Raw genomic sequence first — 16417 nt, forward strand, 5'->3', positions numbered from 1 at the left:
AACCGAGACGGGGGAAAAGAAGATCGAGGAAAACGATAAGAAGGTGGAAACTTATAAATCTAGGGTCCAAAAAGTTTGTACAAAAGCCTTTCCCCCCGAGTGCAGCTCCGAAGCCAATCCCCAAGAAGTTCCATATGCCCGAGATTCCTAAGTATAATGGGACGATTGATCCAAACGAACACGTCACCTCATACACGTACACCATCAAGGGAAATGACTTGAAAGATGACGAGATTGAATCCGTATTGCTGAAGAAATTCGGGGAGACCCTACTGAAGGGTGCGCTATAATTTGGTATCATAATTTACTGCCTAATTCTATTGACTCGTTTGCTATGCTTGCGGATTCTTTTGTAAAGGCACACGTTGGGTCCATTAAGGCCGCGATAAGAAAGTCGGACCTTTTCAAGGTAAGGCAGAAATACAATGAGATGCTCAGAAAATTCGTATCTCGATTCCAAATGGAACGAATGGATTTACCATCGGTCACTGACGATTGGGTTGTTCAATCTTTTACTCAAGGTCTCAACGTTCGGAGTTCCATAGCTTCACATCAGTTGAAGTAGAAATTTGATCGAATATCCAACTGTCACTTGGGCCGATGTACATAATAGGTATCAGTCGAAGATCAGGGTCAAGGATGATCAACTGGGGGTTCCTTCTGGCCAGTTTATCCTAATAGGCCCGTGAATAGAGTTAAAAGGGATATCGATCGAGAGCCAAGGTCGAATAGAGATCGATACCAACCATATAATAGGGACCGTAGAGGCACCAGATTTGGGTGAAACTCTGTACGGAATGAGAGGAGAAATGACCAAGGTCAAGGTTCACGGGGACTCATGAGCAAGAGTGGTTTCGACAGGAATGTCGGGCCCAAAGAAGCACCGCAATTTTTAGAATATAACTTCAACATAGATGCATCCACCATCGTATCAACCATCGGACGTATCAAAGATACCAGATGGCCTCGACCTCTATAGATCGATCCGGCCCAAAGAAATCCAAACAAAATATGAACGTATCATGGTACCCATGGCCATAAAGCAGAAGATTGTAGACAGCTAAGGGAGGAAGTAGTCCGATTATTCACCGAGGGACACCTTCGGGAATTCTTAAGTGATCGAGCCAAGAATCACTTCAAAAACAGAGATTCAAACAGACAGAACGAGCAAGAAAAGCCATTACACGTGATTCACATGATCGTTGGAGGGGTCGATATTCCTCAAGGACTAGTATTTAAACGCACCAAAGTGTCGATCACATGAGAGAAGAGAACTCGGGATTACTTATGAGAAGGGACCTTGTCTTTCAACGGCGAGGATGCAGAAGGGATCGAACAGCCCCACAATGATGCACTGGTAATATCTGTACTTATGAATAAGACTAAAGTTAAACGTGTTTTGATTGATCCAGGTAGCTCGGCCAACATAATTCAATCGAGGGTCGTAGAACAGCTCGGCCTACATGATCAAGTTGTACCCGCGACCTGAGTTCTAAACGACTTCAATATGGTATGTGAAACCACCAAAGGCGAGATAAATTTGCTAGTAAACGTGGCTGGGACCATCCAAAAAACAAAGTTCCATGTGATCGAGGGCGCTATGAGGTATCATTCATTATTTAGGAGACCGTGGATCCATAACATGAGGGCAGTGCCTTCGACCCTTCACTAGGTTCTAAAGTTCCCAATGCCATAGGGAGTCAAAACAGTCTACGGGAAGCAACCGCCGCCATGGAAATGTTTTCCATTGAGTAAGTGATACCGATACCGGCGCTCTCATCAACGAAAGGGTCAAGTTCAAATGGAAAACAGGAGGTCAAATAGCAACCACAGACACCAGCCTCGACCCAGTTGGAGAAGCAGGGGATTGACGAGGATGATGACTATGGGGTCCCTCGATCTTTCATAGTCTCCGATGACTCCGACGCAACCAAGTCGACGATCGAAGAGCTGGAGCAAATCATGTTAACCGAATATCAGCCCGAATGAAAGGTATACCTAGGCATGAGACTAGCCCTCGAGCTCAGGGGAAAACTTATTCAATTCCTTAAGACTAAAATGAATTGTTTTGCTTGGTCCCATCTCGATATGACAGGGATTCTATTAGAACTCATAAACTAAGCCTGGATTCGAAGTTCCATCCGGTAAAGCAAAAAAGAAGACCCCAGTCTGAGGTCAAACATAGTTTCATGAAAGACGAGGTAACCAAACTTCTTAAAATAGGATCCAACTGGGAAGTCAAATATCCTGAATGGTTAGCAAACGTAGTAGTATTCCCTAGAAGGGGAATAAACTTAGAATTTGTATAGATTATAAAGACCTAAATAAAGCATGCCCCAAGGATTCTTTTCCTTTTCCTAATATCGATCGCATGATCGATGCCACGACCAGCCACGAGATCCTTAGTTTTCTCGATGCCTACTCTGGGTACAACCAAATACAGATGAACCCCGAAGATCAGGAAAAGACCTCGTCTATCACTAAGTATAGCACCTACTGCTATAATGTAATGCCATTTGGACTAAAAAATGTTGGTGCAACTTATCAATGCCTAGTAAACAGGATGTTCGAAGAACAAATAGGAAAATAAATGAAGGTTTATGTTGATGAAATGTTAATTAAGTCCCTGCGAGTAGAGGACCATTTGAAGCATTTGCAGGAACCTTTCGATATACTAAAAAGATACAACATGAAGCTCAACCCAGAAAAATGTGCATTCGGGGTCGGCTCGGGCAAGTTTCTCGGCTTTATGTTATCCAATCGAGGAATCAAGATCAACCCCGATAAAATCAAAGTTATCAAGGACATCACGGTAGTGGAACGTAAAAGCCGTTAAAAGGTTAACATGGCACATAGCTGCCTTGGGTTGATTTATCTCGAGATCGTCAGAAAGAGTCATCGATTCTTTTCGTTATTAAAGAAAAAGAATAACTTCACATAGACCCCGGAATACTAACAGACCTTGGAGGAACTAAAATGTACTTATTGAGCTCGTTACTACTTCATACGCCAAAGGCAGACGAGCAACTTTACTTGTATTTAGTAGTACCAAAGATAGCGGTAAGTGGAGTCTTGGTTCGAGAAAAACAAGGTGTGCAATTCCCTGTCTATTATGTTAGTCAGATCTTAGGTGATACTGAAACCAGGTATCCCTATCTAGAAAATTGGCACTCGCTTTGATAAGCACCTCTAGGAAAGTAAAACCACACTTTCAACGTCATCCCATATGTGTTGTAACAACTTATCCACTTCGAAATGTTTTGCATAAGCCCAAACTTTCGGACCAGTTGGCCAAATGAGCCATAGATATCAACGGGTATGATATTGAATATCGACCCCGAACAACCATCAAGTCTCAAATCTTGGCAGACTTCGTGGCTGACTTCATGCCGACCCTAGTACCCGAGGTTGAGAGAGAACTACTAGTTAACTTGGGTACATCTTCGGGGACCTGGACCCTCTTTATGGATGGTGTTTCTAACTTAAAGGGGCCCAGACCCGGCACCGTGCTAAAACCACCCACAGGTAACGTAGTTAGACAATCTATTAGAATTGTAAAATTGACTAACAACGAGGCTGGACACGAGGCCATGATTGCAGGTCTCGAACTAGCCAAAAGCTTGGGAGTGGAGGTGATCAAAGCCAAATATGACTCCTTCCTCGTGGTGAATCAGGTTAATGGAACCTTTAAAGTTCTAGAAGAATGAATACAAAGATACTTGGATAAGCTACAAGTAACTCTACACCGATTCAAGGAATGGACTTTGTAACATATGCCTCGAGATCAAAATAGTGAAGGCGATGCCCTTGCAAACCTAGGGTCATCGGTCGAAGATAACGAACTCAATTTGGGAGCTATCTTACAATTCATGAGGTCAGTGGTCGAAAAAGTCCACGCTGAGATAAACTCCACAAGCCCGACCTAGGATTGGAGAAACAAATACATAGAGTATTTGAAGAACGAAAAACATCCCATAGATCCAAAGGAATCGAGGGCCCTACGCACGAAGGCAACCCGATTTAGCCTGTTCGAAGATGGAACCTTACTCAGGAGGACATTCGACGGTCCACTAGCAATATGTCTGGGACCAGGAGATACCGAGTATGATTTGAGGGAAATCCATGAAGGCACATGCGGGAACCACTCAGGTGCCAAATCATTGGTTCTAAAATCAGAGTCGGGTATTACTTGAAAAATATGCGAAGGAGTTTGTGCAAAAATGTTATAAATGTCAAAGACATGCTCTGATGATTCATCAACCTAGGGAGTTGCTGCATTCAGTTTTATCCCCATGGCCGTTCATGAAGTGGGGAATGGACATTGTCGACCCTTTACCAACGACACCAGGTAAAGCTCAATTTGTTTTATTTGTGACTGGCTATTTCTCTAAGCGGGTTGAAGCACAAGCTTACTAGAAGGTCAGGGAGAAAGAAGTCATCGACTTCATTTGGGACCACATTGTATGTCGATTTGGAATACCCATCAGAAATTGCATGTGACAAAGGAAAATAATTTATCGGCAGCAAAGTGACTAAATTTCTTGAAGGCCTTAAGATCAAAAGGATCTTATCGATACCTTATCAACCTAGTGGAAACGGGCAAGCCGAATCGACCAACAAAACCATAATACAAAACCTCAAGAAAAGGTTGACCGACGCCAAAGGAAAATGGAGAGAAATCCTACCCAAAGTCCTTTGGGCGTATCGCACAACTTTGAAGTCCAGTACCGGGGCAACCCTGTTTTCTTTGGTTTATGGCTCCAAAGATTTAGTACCAGTCGAAGTCGGGAGCCGAGCATCAAATTCCGATATGCGACAAATGAAACAAATGATGAGGCCATGAATACAAGCCTGGAGCTATTAGATGAACCAAGTGAAGCTGCCTTTGTTCGATTGGCTGCATAGAAACAACGGATTGAAAGGTATTACAATCAAATGACCAACCTTTGATATTTTAATGTAGGGGACTTGGTATTGAGGAAGGTCACGCTAAACACACGATATCTAAATGAAGGGAAATTGGGTCCAAACTGAGAAGGACCATACTAGATTCTCGAGATCACGAGGAAAGGATCTTACAAGCTCGGAACGATGGACGGAGAACAGCTGCCGAATAATTGGAACGTAGCTCATCTCAAACGGTATTAGTGTTGAGGTACGACCCTATTTTTATTCTTTTTATTTTTTAACTAACACTTACAGGTTATCGACAAGGAACAACACGAAGCCTTTAGGTTTGAAAGCACGCGTTGCACTCTTTTTTCCTTGAACTATTTTTGTCCCGATTGGGTTTTTTGGCAAGGTTTTTAATGAAGCAACAATGGATCGTGCTAACTTAGAATTGAATGTTGATCATGAATCAGCACTAAAGACTATGTTTATAGTATCTAAGATTTCTTTGCAATCAACCTCGAATATTGGGGGAGGGGGGGATTGCCCTCGAATATCGAATTGTTCTAGCAAGGAAATTATTTTGAAATGAAAGGGTCTCATTAGATAAGATTTATTGTAAGGGCCAAACGGTAAAAACGAACCGTGCCCACATAGATTTCTCGAGCCCTGACATAAAACATGTATGCATGTGTGACTATTTTTGAAACGAATAAAGAGAAGTACTTTCCTTGCAACTATCTAGTGTCTTGGAAAAATTTCCACTTTACAACCCCATATTTTTGATCTATTATGGAAACGAGCCCAAGGGCCGATTGTATCCAGAGTTTGAATAATCACTCGGGGACTGCCGTCCGTAAAATAAACTCGAACATATAAAACTATCGAACATCGAGGGCATAAAAGCTCTTAGGCAATCCTCAAATTTTAAAGGCCACGGCCATACCCACTCGGGTACTATTATCTTAGACAAGCCTAGATAACTTGAGAAAGCGAGCCCACTGGGCTACACCCAAACTAAAAGGCTACGGCCAATTTAACACGGTTCGGAGACGTCCGAAATCCGTAATAAATATAGGCCTTCGAAAAAGAAAAAATTCTTTCACAACCGGTTCTAAAGGCTACCCTCGGCAGAATCTTAAACTTAAGATATTTTGGGGAAAAAACTTTGGTAACACTGAACTCTGATAACGCCTTAACCCAGAAAGGTAATAAAGGAAATGTTTGTTCGAACCCTTGAAAACAACCTTATTACTTTATGCTACGACATTCCAACCTTTGTAAATAAGAATGATAAACCAAAAGAAAAAACTTGAGAGCCGAAAAGGGTAGAAAGACTTATATATGTACATAAATGATCTTTTACAAAGGCCAGATCGGTCAAATACAAAATACAAAGGCCTAAGGGCTACTTTTACCTCGAGTTTGAGAGGCCATTCTCACTCCACTAGAAAGCCTAAGGGCTACCTTAAATCAAGCTCGAACAAATCCTTACTCAAAGACTACAGGATATCTTAATTTGAGATCGAACACTCGCTCAGGGATTATCGATCAAAAAATGACCGAGGGCAGTACTTATTATCGGTCCTTATTATCTCGATCTTGGACCTTCGAATGCAACATCATTTTATGACAACATTATAAATTTATGCTAAGGCATTCTGACCTTTGAATAAATCAAAAAGACAATAGACACAGAATACATAGAAGGGAAAAGGTTTTACATATTCATCAAAAACGTTTTACAAAGGCAACACAGCCCGATGGAAATTCTTTACAAAGGTTGAAGTGACCTCAATAGAAATTCAAAAAAAACTATCTAAAAGCCTAAGGGGCCTGGTCGTCTCCGAGAGAGGCATCTCCGCCCTCGGGGTCTTCTCCAATTTCAGATTCGCTCAAGCTTCTAGACTCGTCATCATTGTTAGGGTAAGCTAGTCTCTAGGCTTTATCTTCGAGCCCTTAGCACTCTCAATCTCGGTTGTGAGATCAAAGCCCCGAGCATGGATTTCCTCGAGGGTCTCCCTAAGAGATTGACATTTGGTATGCTCTACAACCTTCTTTGCTCGAGCTTGAGAGGCCTCGGCAACCTCATTTGCTCGAATTTGAGCGACTTCGGCATCGTCCCGGTAAATAGCCACCACTGCGTCAGCATCAACCTTGCTGCCTTGACTTAATATTTGGCCGCTTCGAGCTCCACAACCAGATTCTCCCAAGCAGAAACTGCTGAACCCAACTGGGACTGGAGCTCCTCTACTTGCTTGGCCCGCGCCAAGATTTCCTCTTTCATACCTCAGAGCTGGTTTTCAGCCGAGGCCAGCTGGGCCCGAGTAGTCTCCTTCTCTGACGCCAGGCGATCCATTTTTTTCCTCCATCCTTCGACCTCGATTTTTAATGAATCAGCCTCTTCACGGAGTTGCCTGATCATGTCAAGATTTTGTTAGACCTGCGGGTTCGATCCATTAGCTACCATGCCTGAATCACTATCACTAACTTTAAATATTCTTATTACTTGCTCGACCAGTTCGACGTGGTCTTTTTTGGCCGTTTCTAGCTCAACGTGGAGGCCTTTAGCTTCCCCCTCTCTTTGCTCGATGAGAAGCTTGAACGCATCCTTTTCTTCAGTAAGCCCTCGGATCTCGACCTCATACTGGCTCAACTCCCCTCGAAATCGGAGGAAAGCCTCATGATGAAGCACAGAAGCCTACAAAAACAGAAAAGGAAATTATATAAAAGGATAAAAATCTAAATATGAAAATTGACATCGGCAGGGAGATCTGGAATTACCCGGTTCAGAGCTTGTTGGGCTTCGTTGACAAGACAAGGTGTTCCCACCTCATCTATCTTGGCTTGGTCTTCCTCGGTGACCAAGCATCGGAGGTGACTAACCACCTCTACGAGGGCAGAGAGAACCTGACATCCTCCGGGATTGAGAAGACAATTGATCGTTTATGCCCCAGGATCGATGCTGGGATCCGGAACTGGTCGGCTAGTTTAAAACTCGAGGAGGATTCATTCAAGCTCTTCTTCAGTACTTCCAAGTCACCCAGACCGGTGATGTCTTCCACTCTAACAAAGTAACCATGGAAAGGGTCTTCGGCCCCATGGACCCCTTCACCGTGGTAAGCCTTCATCGCCTGAGCATCCTTGATCGTCAAATCAGAGAATGAAGGCATTGACGGGGAATCTCTAATCTCTATCGCCCCAAGTAAATCTTGTGGAGCGCCACCTTCATCTCGGGGGGCCTCGGACATGGTTTCTACATCAGCATACACTGCCTCCTTGATAGACTTTTCACCTCGAGGAGAAGCGAATTCAACTCTTTTTGGCTTGGGGACTTCGACTGAGGCTTCCCCTCGGGCTCTTCAAGTCAAGGCGGAGCAATTTTAGCTCCTCCTATCTCAGAGATTTTTTGAGCATCAGCACTGGCCCGCGCTCGGGCCTCCAACTCGGTTTCTTCTTCATCATCTTTGGACTCATCTAGTAGCCGACGGACTGAGCCCATTGTTAGAGGGATGATATTTCCCTTGGGCTTATGGGTTCGCCTCTTTTTGGGCTTCTTCTCATCCAACTTCGTGGAACTCGGAGCCCCTCTCCTCTTTCGCTCTTTCTTCTTCTTCGGAGTAGATGGTTGGGGAAGGATTTCTTCATCACCATATGGGGGCCTCATTGGCACATCCTTCTCGAGACTTGCAAAAGAAAGATAAGTAAGATCAAAGGGAATTCGAACAATGCCCAAATTGTTAAATCACAAAGGAAACTTACCATGGTTACAGGCCTCACATCGACCCTTCGACAAATCTTGCCATGCACGCTCAGCATGTGTTGATTTCGATACTAGGCTCCTGAACCAGTTCTCGAGTTGGGGAACCGCACCCGGCATCCAGGCAATGGCTGCATCAGGTAAAACCCTAATAAGGAAGGATGAAAAAATAAAGACAAATAAGTAGAAATTAAAAACAGAGTTATACTTATGTCTCATATTCCATTTCTAAGGAAATGGCATACTCTCAGTCGAGATCGAGTCCGAGGTCTTCACTCGGATAAATCGACCCATCCAGCTCCGATCCTTGTCTTCATCTATGCTCGAGAAAGGTGCCTTGGAGGCCCGACGTTGAAGCTTTATTAATCCTCCTCAATAGAGTCGGGGGCTATATAGGCGTATGAGGTGGTCGAGAGTAAAGAGAAGCCCATCGACTTGGCTCACGTAGAAACGAAGCAATATTATTATCCTACAGAAAGAGGGGTGAATCTGACCCAGGGTCACTTCGTACTTATTGCAGAGGTCTATAATGACCGGATCCAGAGGACCCAATGTGAAAGGGTAAGTGTAAACACTTAGAAACCCTTCTATATGGATAGTGATTAATTCCTCAGGCGAGGGCACTACCACGTGCTTGTCGACCTAGTTGTAGTCCTCTTTAACTTGGTCGAGGAGATTACTGGTGATCGTGCATATATACCTCGACATTGGCTTGCATCGACCCGTAAACGAGGGGGTCTTTTCAACTTTGAAGTCAGAGTTAATGATGCACCCTCCGGGAAAGAATTCTTCAGGGCATGACTCCGCCGCTAGTTGTTCGCTAGTCGCCCGGGATGAGAAAGCAGCTTCCTTTTGGGGAACGGTTTTGAAGTCTTAGCCATTTTACTTTTGCGAGTAAAGAACAATGGAAACTAAAGAGAGATGCTTGGTATTTTGTGATGAAAGAGGCGAAGAAACACCAAAGATCTGAAAGTTCAGAGCTTTTAGGGAGGCACAGGATTTTAGAGATTAGAGCAAAGAAGATTTGAAAGTAAAGTTTGGGCAAAAGAAGAAAGATACATTTATAGGTTGAAGACAACGGTTCAGAACCGGTAGTGGCCGACAACAATTGATAGGCATTTAATGCCTCGATATCCGAACTGATGGGATGTTTTAGTATCCACTTGTTGCTAACATCATGGTAGGGTTCGTCGCTTACGTCATGACCCATCGAGATGGGATTGGAAATGATCATATCGTTTCTCGTCGCCTTCTCTCCGAGAAATGAGGGGACTATTTGTATACGGTCAGAATCGGGCTTGACCTGGAATGAAGTAGACCAAGGTTCGACCCTACATTATATTGGACCACGATGTAAAGTTAGACTGCCGAGCTCGAGACCCAAAGACCGATTGAGATCGAGGTCCGTTAAGATCGTAGCCAGGTAGGATAGAGATCGAGCAAGATCGAAGAAAGCTTACCGAGCCAAATAACAAAAAACTAAAATATCTGCAGTCAGGCGAGGATTACGGCGGAATCTCGACACATATCAAGAAGAGGCCGATTAATTAGGGAATCATGGGATTTTTTACTGTATTTAGAATTGTACCAAGAGTAGGACTCCCGTACTATATAAAGGGGGTCTGATCATTTGTAAAGATCATCATATTCACGTTACATAAAGCAATATATCATCTTCGTAAGCTCTCAATACTTTGGTATTCTATTCATACTTTCCAGTAAAATACTTATCTGATTCGAGGGTGACCTAGCTCGAGGATCAAAGATAGACATCTCGTTCAGTTTGCTTTATTTTTATTTAATTTGAATATCTATTTACATTCTCTCTCAGTTTATATCAAGTAAGATCACGTGTCGTTAAAACCACGGTATAAATTCAATTGTTATCCGTTTTTAGGGTAAAACAAGACCATTGGCTGATGAAATAGACATATATTGCTCATTTAAAGGTGTACTGGGGGAACTAGAAGGGATCCAACAACCCACAACAATATCATAAGACCTAAGGGAGAAAGAAGGTAAGGACTAGGGACTCTCAATTTTAATATTATCTATAGGATAAAATGATAAATTTAAAGTTAAATTATTTTTAAATATAAAAAATTAGACATACTAAAAAGAAAAATGCATCACATAAATTGAGACATTACCTTCAATGAGATTAAAAGGTGACATAGATATGAAAATAGAGCTTCTTTAAGGTGATTCTCAAGCAGATGTGATCTTCAGATATAACAATTTTGGTTTTGTTAGTGATTTTATTTCTCAATTTTGCAATGGTTGATGAGTATTTCTTCGATCTTTTTCCTTACGTAGCTCGAGCTAGCCTCTCCTATTAAGTTTTTTTTCGCTATATGGAGTTCAAATCTTTTTGTCCATATACTAACATAGTTCTACAATCATAGTGGCGGACTCTGAAATTTGTATTATTATCGCAATTTGTCATTGTAAGTGTGTTTGAGTCTAGAAATATGATGGTTTTAACTTTTAAGGTTTTCCTCCCAATCCCAAGTTAATATTTATTTTAGTATTATTCACAATCAGTATCGGTCCATTGTATATATGCATATTTACCTACATAAATATAAAGAAAATTGTAATAAAGCAGTGCCGATCAAGGTTAAAATTTGTCTATTTTAATATTTTGTCTTATTATAAATGTCGTAAAATAAGCTGCTTTGATCAATCTTAAACTTTATATGAAGAAATCATGCCTCATGCTACGCATTTTCAAATGTAAAAAGAACAACTTTCAATTCCAACAGAGGAAAAAATGTGGCAATATTTTAAAAGTTTTGGACAAGTGTCTTAGTCATTTTAGAAGGCTATGATAAGTGGCAAAAGAAGTGTAAAAAGTGGCAAACTTGATCAACCACTTTCTTGCCATGCACAACAAAGTTACATGCAATTACAATTATAAATGGCCATCATTTGGCTGAACAATTCATCCACCATCATAAGTGCTTTTCTACTTAGCCTTCTTCTCTTTCTCTCTTAGCTTCTCTTTTCCAATTTTTCTTATAAATTTTCTTTGTCCTATTTCCTTTTCAATTTTGTTGGATTATTGTAATATAAATATTTTGCTGATTCCTGTATCCTCTAAATAAAATAGAGGTAAGATTGTTTAATCCTGGAGAAATATTTCACACTGCTGCAATAGTTTCTTAGGACAGTGCCCAGCACGACTCAAGCTAATTCGTGTATCTACTTACAAAGAATATTGAAACAGTGTTATTGAAATTCTTGCTCTCAATTACTACAATCTAAGAAACTATGGAAAATAACACTGATGCTGAAAATACTACAGATACCGCCAATATTGGGCCTATTACAACACCAGTTGCACTGCCATATGCCAGGCCATTTCTAGATGTGTCAAATATTGAAATTTCCGCCAATGAAAATTTCAAGCGTTGGCAAGAACGTATTTTCTCACTGCTTGATGTCCATGGTGTTTCACATGTACTGTTGCATCCACAACCTAGTGTAGACGCTGTTAATAAAATAGTGGAATCATGACAACACACCAACAAGGTATGCCGTCATACCATATTGCAAACTATTTCTAATGAACTGTTTGACGTGTATCACAGTTATAAAGAAGCAAAAGCTATATGGGAAGCCTTAATAAAAAAATTCACTGCTGAAGATGCTACAAAATAAAAATTTGTAGTAGGAAAATTTTATCAATGGCACATGAGAGATGATAAAGAGATGAACGTACAAATCAACGAATTTCAAAAATTGTTAGAAGACTTGAAGGCCGAGGGGATGTCTTTACCAGAAAAGTTTGTTGTTGGAGTGCTAATTGAGAAGTTGTCTGACTCATAGAGTGATTACAAAAACAACTTAAAGCACAAACAGAAAAATTTCACTATTGAGGAAATTATGACCCACATTTTAATTGAAGATTCCAACAGAAAAGCATCTGCCAAAGCTAGAATGACAACTCTTAAAGCAAACTTAGTGCAAATAAAAAAAAACCACAAAAAGGTATGAGAATAAGTCTCAAGGTTACAAGCCTAAAAATTCTAACCTTAAAAGAAAACAAGGCTCTTGTTTTGTTTGTGGAAAACTAGGCCATCATGCCTCACAATGTAGGTACAGAGCAGGAAATGACAACGGAAAAACTAATACTCCTAAGGCTAACTTAGCCGAAGGAGGTGATATTATTACAGCTGTCATTTCTCAAGTAAACATTGTAGCACATGCAAAAGAATGAGTGATAAACTCTGGGGCTACTCGGCACATTTGTGCAAATCGAGAAGCATTTTCCTTTTATACTTCTGTAGAGGATGATAAAGAAGAGGTCTACCTTGGAGACTCAAGTACTACCAAAGTCTTAGGTAAGGGTAAAATTCTCCTCAAACTCACTTCAGAAAAAACTTTAGCCCTTGTTGATGTGCTGCATGTTCCTACTATGAGGGCAAACTTGATCTCTATATCCTTGTTGGAAAGAGCCGGAGTGAAAGTGTCATTTGAATATGATAAGATCATAATGACCAAAAATAATGTGTTTGTGGGAAAGGGCTATTGTAACCAAGGTCTCTTTGTACTTAATATTTCTGATGTTATCAATGGAAATGTACCTACTTCTGCTTATATGGTTGAGTCTATTTCTCTATGGCATGCTAGACTTGGACATGTTAATGTCGCGTATATAAAGAAAATGCAGTCACTAGGATTAATATCTGGTTTAGACTCAAATAATATTGACAAGTGTGAAATATATGTTGAAGCTAAAAGTACCAACAAGACTTGTTTTTCTGTAAATAGAGAAACTGAATTATTATCCTTGATTCACACGAATCTAGGTGATTTAAAACAGACTATGACTAGAGGTGGTAAAAGATATTATGTGACTTTATTGATGATTTTTCTAGATTTACTAAGTTGTATTTGCTTAGAAATAAAGATGATGCATTTAATGCTTTTATGTCTTATAAAACTGAGGTTGAAAATCAACTTAGTAGAAAAATCAAGAGAATTAGATCTGATAGAGGTGGAGAATATTTATCTTTAAATGATTTTTGTGAGAAGAATAGAATAGTTCATGAAGTAACTCCGCCTTATTCACCTGAGTCAAATGGAATAGCTGAAAGGAAAAATAGAACATTGAAAGAGATGATGAACTCTATGTTAGTTACTTCTAATGCTCCTGATAATTTGTGGGGTGGAGCTATTTTATCTATTTGTTACTTACAAAATAGAATACCACATAGAAGAACTGAAAAAATTCCTTATAAATTGTGGAAGGGTTATAAACCTAACTTGAAATATTTAAAAGTATGGGGGTGCCTTGCTAAAGTTCTTTTGCCTGAACTTAAAAAGAGAAAAATAGGTTCTAAAACTGCCGATTGCATGCTTATTGGATATGCTGAACATAGTGCTGCATATAGATTTCTTGTTTTAAAAAGTGATGTGCTTGATTACAACACTATAATTGAGATAAAGAATGCTGAGTTCTTTGAATATATTTATCCATTGTCTGATAAAATTTCTCATACACCTGTTGAAACAAATAGTGAAATTACCTCTAATGAGGAACTGAGAAGGAGTAAAAGACATAAGAAAGAATATTTTTCATATGGAAATGATTTTCAAACTTTCTTGTCGATAATGAACCATCAAATTGTTTTGAAGTTATATCTTCTTCAGATGCTAAATATTGGAAAGAGGCAATAAAAATTGAAATTGATTCTATTAAGAACAAAATTATACATGGATTTTAACTAATTTACCTCCTGGTGCAAAACCTATTGGTTGTAAATAAATTTTCAAAAGAAAATTTAATCCTGATGGATCTTTAGATAAATATAAAGCTCGATTAGTAGCAAAAGGATTTTCTCAAAAATAAAATATAGATTATTTTGATACATTTGCACCAGTGACTAGAATTTCTTCTATTCGAGTTTTAATTGTCTTAGCTTCAATCCGTAAGCTTTTTATCCACCAAATGGATGTGAAAACTGCTTTTCTAAATAGTTATTTAGAAGAAGAGGTTTATATGGTTCAACCTGAAGGCTGAGTCATTCCTGGACAAGAAAATAAAATTTATAAATTAATTAAATCTCTTTATGGCCTTAAACAAGCTCCTAAGCAGTGGTATGAGAAATTTAAACAAGTCTTACTGAGAGATGATTTTTCTTCAGTTGAGGTAGATAAATGTGTTTATACTAAAGTGGTAGACATGAATATGTGATAATATGTCTGTATGTTGATGACATGCTTGTATTTGGTACAACTTTAAATATTGTGCAAAGTACTAAATTATTTCTGTCTGCTAATTTTGATATGAAAGATCTGGGTGAAGTAAATATGATACTGTGAGCTAAAGTTATAAGGAGTGAAGACGGCATAATGTTGTCACAATAATATTATGTTGAGAGACTTCTTACAAAGTTTGAATATTTTAATGTCACACTAGTGAGCACTCCTTTTGATGCTAATTCTCAGTTGAAAAAGAATAATGGTGACCTAGTTGCTCAGTCTAAATATGTGCATAGTATTGGGAGTCTGATGCATTTAATAAATTTTACAAGGCCTGATATAGCCTATGCAGTGTGTAGACTGAGTAGATATACTTATAATCCTAACAAAGAGTATTGGTCTGCATTAGCTAGACTAATGAAATATTTGAGAGGAACCATGAATTATGGTATCCTATATAGTGGATTTCTTTCTACTTTAGAAGGGTACAATGATGCAAATTGGATCTCTGATTCAGATGAGACAAAATCCACTAGTGGTTATGTATTCACCCTTGGTGGTGGTGCAATATCGTGGAAATCAGCTAAACAGACAATCATTGCTAGATCAACTGTGGAATCAGAGTTTGTAGCTCTGGAGTTAGCTAGTTTTGAGGCCGACTGGCTAAGAAACTTCTTAGCTAATATCCCTTTAATAAAGGACGCATTGCCTCATGTATCTATGCAAAGTGATTGTCAAGCGGCAATAGCTATTGCAAAGAATAAATCTTATAATTGTAAAAGTAGACACATGAAATTGAGATATGATGTCATAAAACAGTTGTTGAGAGATGGAATAATTTCCATTGACTATGTGAAGTCAGAGATAAATTTGACCGATCCTCTAACTAAACCCGTGGGAAGAAAATTAATTCTTTAAACCTCAAAAGAGATGGGGTTAAGGACGGCATGCTGTCAATAGAGATGACAACCCAACCTATGTGATTGGAGATCCCATGAAGTAGGTTCATATGGGTAATAACAAGTCGATATTGTCACTGAAGCACTAAAAGAGAGTGTTTGACTGCTACTAATTGAGAGGCAGAGTTATAACTCTTAATGAAATTCATAGTCCTTATGAATAGTGTATTTAAAAGCAGTATACACTTGATGAATTCACCTATATGAGAGTGGAGTGGGCCGCTCCTATGAGATGTTGGCCTAGTCTTTAGAGCTTTCATGAATAACCAGGCACGCGCATGGCCTATTGGGCGCAAAACCGCGTTGAACAACAAAATTACCGTGGGTCAAAATGTGATTGATAAAATCTCTGACTTATAATAAGAATTATTGGTTCATAGAAATATTACATTTTACCAGTAGTTTTGTAAGTTAAGTTTTATTGGTCTAAGTTTGGTTCATAGTCCAGAAGACACCAAACCTATTACATTTGGAACATACAAATTCAACAAGTTTATTTTTGGGTCTTTAAAATTGTGGGGGACTGTGACAATATTTTAAAGGTTTTGGACAAGTGTCTTAGCCATTCTAGAAGGCTATGATAAGTGGCAAAAGAAGT

This window comes from Nicotiana sylvestris, chromosome 12 (assembly GCF_000393655.2).
Source record: "Nicotiana sylvestris chromosome 12, ASM39365v2, whole genome shotgun sequence".
Lineage (NCBI taxonomy): Eukaryota > Viridiplantae > Streptophyta > Magnoliopsida > Solanales > Solanaceae > Nicotiana > Nicotiana sylvestris.